This window comes from Peromyscus californicus, unplaced genomic scaffold, assembly GCF_007827085.1.
Source record: "Peromyscus californicus insignis strain IS unplaced genomic scaffold, ASM782708v3 Scaffold_11__1_contigs__length_118956290, whole genome shotgun sequence".
Taxonomy (NCBI): Eukaryota; Metazoa; Chordata; class Mammalia; order Rodentia; family Cricetidae; genus Peromyscus; species Peromyscus californicus.
In genome coordinates, this window is record NW_026294402.1 from 59,936,473 (window position 1) to 59,941,964 (window position 5,492).

Consider the following 5,492-nt stretch of genomic DNA (forward strand, 5'->3'; position numbering starts at 1 on the left):
GTCCCATAGGATGGACAGCCTTGTAGTAACTAAAGGCGGGGGCGGTTCTTATAGACTGTGTGCACTTTGGTTTCTGTTGCTCTCTCATCTCTACTCCCTGGGGCCCGGGGCTTAGCATCATGAAATGTCAGAGCCTGGGGGACGGGGGTTAGAGATGATCTGACTCACCTGACAAATAGGCCCTAGACAGGTCCCTGAATCAGGACTAGAGGACACACAGCGTTTAGTCCGTAAGCCAGCTGAGAACAGCATCTCCCCAGTCTCTTTTTTCTGTTGCCACAACAACAAAGTTGGCCTCCCTGGGACCTATCGATCCTGGCTAGTAGTTAAGAGTGGGATAAGACGGGCTTCCAGAAGAGTTTCTAGCTAGGTGGGGAGGTCAAGGTTCAGGAAAGATGCTGTCCTCTGGACGTGGGACATGAGTTGTTTACCTCACTGTCATGGGTCTTCAGCAGACTCTTACAGTCCTTTCCTCTTCCAAATGAGAGTTGGCTTGTTTCCTGGGTGTGTTGACTCACATCTGTAATGCCAGCACTTGGGAGGCTGAGGCAGGAGGATTGCTGCTGAGTTCAAGACCAGCCTGAGATGAAAAACCAATTCTGTTCCCCACCCCTAAAAAGACAAAGTAGCTGTGGCTTTGTAATGGTCTAAACCCCTCAGCTCTACAAGTGTGGGGGGTCAGGTAAGTGCCTAGCCAGTCTAGCTAACGACATACCCATCGTAGTATGCCATCGTAGTACCTTTGTACGTAGATGATGAACTTGATGAACTGTGCTAGCTGGGCACCAAGGTCTCACTCTTACTTTAAACACCATTAACGTAGCCTTGCAGAACAAGGCCTCAAAAAATTGGTTTAAGACTCAGAGTTGTTCCTCTCCACGGAAATCTTTAGTAAAAGGCGAAAGATTTATACGATCTGAAGAGAAACCAGAGTATGCCTGAGCTTGCCGCCTCCCACAACTCGAGTAACAGCTACTCCTAGCACAGTGGTGGTGTCTTACTTGACGCAAGACTACTATGGCTCAAAAGAACCATTCTTTTTGTTTTATAAACTAAAGCTCACTTTCACAAAGACATTCTTAGAAAGATACGTTAATTTTTCGTTTTGTTTTTGTCTTGTGCGCGGTGTTCTGCGGTATGCAAATTTGTGGCGGCCCCGCCCTGTGGACGAGGGCGGGAACGGCGCCGCCCGCAGTGCTCGGCCGGGCCACCAGAGGGCGACGCCGAGAGCTGGCTAGGGGCGGATCTGCGCTCAGTCCAGGACCGGGACTCAGGTTTTGAGTTTTGTGTTTCTGTGCGTCTACGTTTTATTAACGTTAAAGACTGTATTTCTTTTTTCTGTTTACTTTTGTAGTTCTGGGGATTGGACTTAAAACCTCACACATGTCAAGCAAGCGCTCTACCAACGAGCTATATTCCCGGCCCTAATGACTGCAATAGACTCGAACTAGAAGATAGCTATCACCTGCGGAGATACTAAATTCAGGACGCGGGTTCCTCGCTTTAGTGAGAGCGAGGGATGGGTCTAAACAATGCTCCAGTTTCCTGTTTCCTGGAGCTTGCAGCCAAGTGTAGTGGTGTGCACCTTTAATCCCAGCACTCGGGAGGCAGAGGCAAGCAGATCTCTAGGAGTTCGAGGCCAGCCTGGTCTACAGAGTGGGTTCTAGGACAGCCAGAGCTACATAGTCAGACCCTGTCTGGAGAAAAAAAAAACAAAACAAAACACCAAAATATATAAATAAATAAATAATTGCAGCTTGCATGCTGGTTCCAGTTTCCTGCAGGCTCTGCCACCGCTGTGGATGAGATGTTGTCGGTCTCTGACCCTGATCTTTGTTGCAGTGGCACCCGGGGCTGGCCCACCCTGACTCCTTGTCCTGAATGGAAACCAGCTCTTTTCGTGTGTTTGGAGGCCGTCTTGCTGTGTGACTCAGGTGGGGTCAGCAGTTCTCGCCTCTTGGTTTGGAATAGCTTTGACAGAAAAGATACACACAAAGTGACAGCCACTGTTCCACGTGACCGCTGGGCCCTTGAAATAGTGCATCTGGGAACTGAATGTTGTTGTGAGACGGGTCTTACTCTGTACTTCACGCATGCTCAGGTCCTGAAATATTTTTTAAAAAGTTTTTTTAACTTTTATTTTCTGTGTATGAATGTTTGTCAGATCCCCTGGAACTGGAGTTAGAGACTATTGTGAGCCACCATGTGGGTGCCAGGAACAGAATTCGGGTCCTCTGGAAATGCTCTTAGCCACTGTGTTGTCTGTCTAGCCGTGCTCCTGGGCTTTTTATTTCATAGTTTGAATTAATTACATCTAATGGATAGCATGAATAATGGTTACTGTGTTGTGCAGTGTTTACCCAGCCATGTTTGGGGCTTGGTTTTCTACTTGAGGAAGGGAATGGAATGTTGGATTTTTCTCTCACAGGACAGAGGAGATGGGAGTCAAGTCCCTCTCTTCTGCAGTCAGGTCTGAGAGCAGTAGGCTATGACACGGAGGCACGAGATTTATTTTGAGCCAAAGACCTGGGGGGGGGGGGGGGGCGCCCAGATGGCTGGACAGTGATGGTACACACTTTTAATCCCAGTTCTCCCAAAGGCAGAGGTAGGAGGATCTCTGTGAGTTCGAACCCAGCCTGGTCTACACAATGAGTTTCAAGACAGCCAGGGTTACACAGTGAAACCTTGTCTTGAAGAAGAAAAAGAAAAAGAAAAAAGAAAAACAAAAAAACAGGGCTGGAGAGATGGCTCAGAGGTTAAGAGCACTGGGTACTCTTCCAGAGATCATGAGTTCAATCCCCAACAACCTCATGGTGGCTCACAACCATCTGTATTGAGATCTGGTATGGAAGACATACATGCAGACAGAACACTGTATACATAATAAATAAATACGTCTTTAAAAAAAAAAGAAAAAGAAAAAGGAAAGAAAAAAGAAAAAAACAGAACAGCCTGCACATGAATGGCACTCTGACCTCACCTCCTCTTTCTGACAGCAGGAAACAAGGCCAGCTCCCTGTAAAAGATAAACGAGCTCCCTGTGAAAGATTCCCTCTCCACAATAGGAGGAAAGAACATTCTGATCACCAGAGAGAGGGCATCCAGTTGAGAGAAGTCTATGCAAACAAACCTTGATAAAATACCTCCCAGCTTCCTGTAGTCTCAGTCTAGTGAGGTTTCTATTGCTGTGGTAAAACCTGATGAGCAGAAGCAGCTCCGGGAGGAAAGGGTTCATTTCATCTTTGTCTGTTTGTTCTGTTTTGATTTTCAAGACAGGATTTCTCTGCGTCACAGCCCTGGCTCTCTAGGCCCCTGTCCTCTTTAATGTTTTACAAGACATTATTGGGGGCATGCCATCTTGTATGCGTGGAGGTTAGAAGTCAGCTTGGGGGAGTCAGTTCTACCGTGTGGGTTCCAGTAATCAAACTCAGGTCATCAGGCTTGGCAGTAACTGCTTTTGATGTTATTTAGGGGTGCAGGAATGGGTTCATTTTCTCTGATGATTAAAGAAAGGCAGGAAAGCAGTGTCATCATAAATCTTGGGGCATTCCAGCAGAACCATCATGTGACATCAGGGATCTGGGTGTCCCCTCTTGAGGTTCTTAGTCTCATTAGAATATAATTTAAGAACAGACACAAACAGAAGCTCGGGTTTTAAAGAAAAATGCCCGGGGCAGGCAAACTGCAGATCTTGCAGCTGCCTGGAGGAGAACCGAGACGATAAGCTGGCATGGTAGCTACATGGCTGGGAGCAGAGCTTTGAGGACGCCTCAAGCACCAGCTAAGGAGCTTAAAGCATACTCGGGCTATGGTCAGCAGCAGGGAGAAAAAGACAAGAGAGAGCAAAAGGAATAGTTATAGTTACATCTCAGAGAGGTGGGTGGACCCAGCCCAACCTCCCGCCACTCCTAGGATCTGCACCAGAACCGGGATTCAGAGAAAGGAAGTGTATCTAATTGTAAAATGAACTCTTCTTCCTAGAGGGGGTCCCCTAGCCAGATCCCTCACCTGCCCCACTGGATTAAACCTCAAGGGAGGAGACAAGGGCAGATCTCTGCCGAATGTTGATTCCACTCTGTACAGCTTTACAGCCAAGGGCTCCAGCCTACCTTTTCTTCTCTTTATTCAACAGTGCATAAACACGTGATCATCTATTTTAGTGGTCACTTTTTTGTATATAGAAAATGTGTATGCTTTTCTCCTATTAATCTTTTTATTAAAAGATTTATGCATTTTATGTGCATGAGTGTTTTGCCTGCATGTATGTGTGTGCACCATTGTGTGCCTGGTACCTTTGGATGTCAGAATAATGTGTCAGATTCTTTGGAACTGAAGTTATGGCTGGTTATAAGTCACCATGGGTGCTAGGAACCAAACCCAGATCCTCTGGGAGAGTTTTGTTTTTTTTTTTTTTTTTATTTTGGTTGGTTTGGTTTTGGGTTTTTTGTTTTTTTGTTTTTTGTGGGGTTTTTTTTTTGTTTGTTTGTTTGTTTTTGGTTTTTTTTTTTGAGCCAGGGTTTCTCTGTGTAGACCTGGTTGTTCTGGAACTCTCTCTGTAGACTAGGCTCACCTTGAACTCAGAGATCCACCACCACTCCTGGCTGCCAATTTAATTCTTAGGCTGAGAGGTTTTATTTATTGATTGGTTGGGTGGGTTTTTTTGAGACAGCTCTGGCTGACCTGGAACTTGTTTTGTGGAGCATACTGTCCTGGAACTCACAGAGATCTGCCTGCCTCTGTCCCAACCCTCCCAGTGTTGGAATCAAAGGTGTGTGCCACTGTGCCCAGCTAGCTGAGAGGTTCTAGAGGAGTAGTAATAAAGTGTAGGGGAAGTTTCTCTGTGTCCGCCCGGTCCGCAGCTGCTCGGTCCCAAACTGCTCGACTCCAAGTAAACATAGAGGCTTATATTAATTACAAACTGTATGGCCTATGGCTCAGGCTTCTTGCTAGCTAGCTCTTTCATCTTAAATTAGCCTATTTCTATTAATCTATATGTTGCCACGTGGCCATGGTGTTACTGGCATCTTGTGGTCCTTGGGCATCAAGCTGGCATCTCCCTTCTGACCCCGCTTTTCTTCTCTCTATATCCCTCTTGGATTTCTAGCCCGCCTCCATTCTGCCCTGCCATAGGCCAATGCAGCTTTAATTATTAACAAATTATTCATATATATATATGAATATAACATATATTCACAGCATACAGAAAGACATCCCACAGCAATGAAATTTGCTCTTGAATGCCAAGCAGATGTGGTGCACGCCTTTAATCCCAGCACCCAGGAAGCGGAGGCAGGTGGAGCTCTGTGAGTTCAAGGCCAGCCTGGTCTACAGAGCGAGTTCCACAACAGTCAGGGCTACACAGAGAAACCCTGGGTTTTTTTTTTTTTTTTTTTTTTGGTTTTTTTTTGGTTTTTTTTTTTTTTTTTTTTTTTAGTTTTTTTAGTTTTTCAAGACAGGGTTTCTCTGTGCAGCTTTGCGCCTTTCCTGGAACT

General features: G+C 45.9%; 1 non-coding gene across 1 annotated transcript; it reads right to left on the bottom strand.

Annotated features, from left to right (window-relative positions):
- Window positions 1-821: 821 nt before the first annotated feature.
- On the bottom strand, window positions 822-936 carry LOC128106061 (U5 spliceosomal RNA). Its single transcript, XR_008216581.1, has one exon. It is a non-coding gene; the product is annotated as a U5 spliceosomal RNA (small nuclear RNA).
- Between the last annotated feature and the right edge of the window lie 4,556 nt (window positions 937-5,492).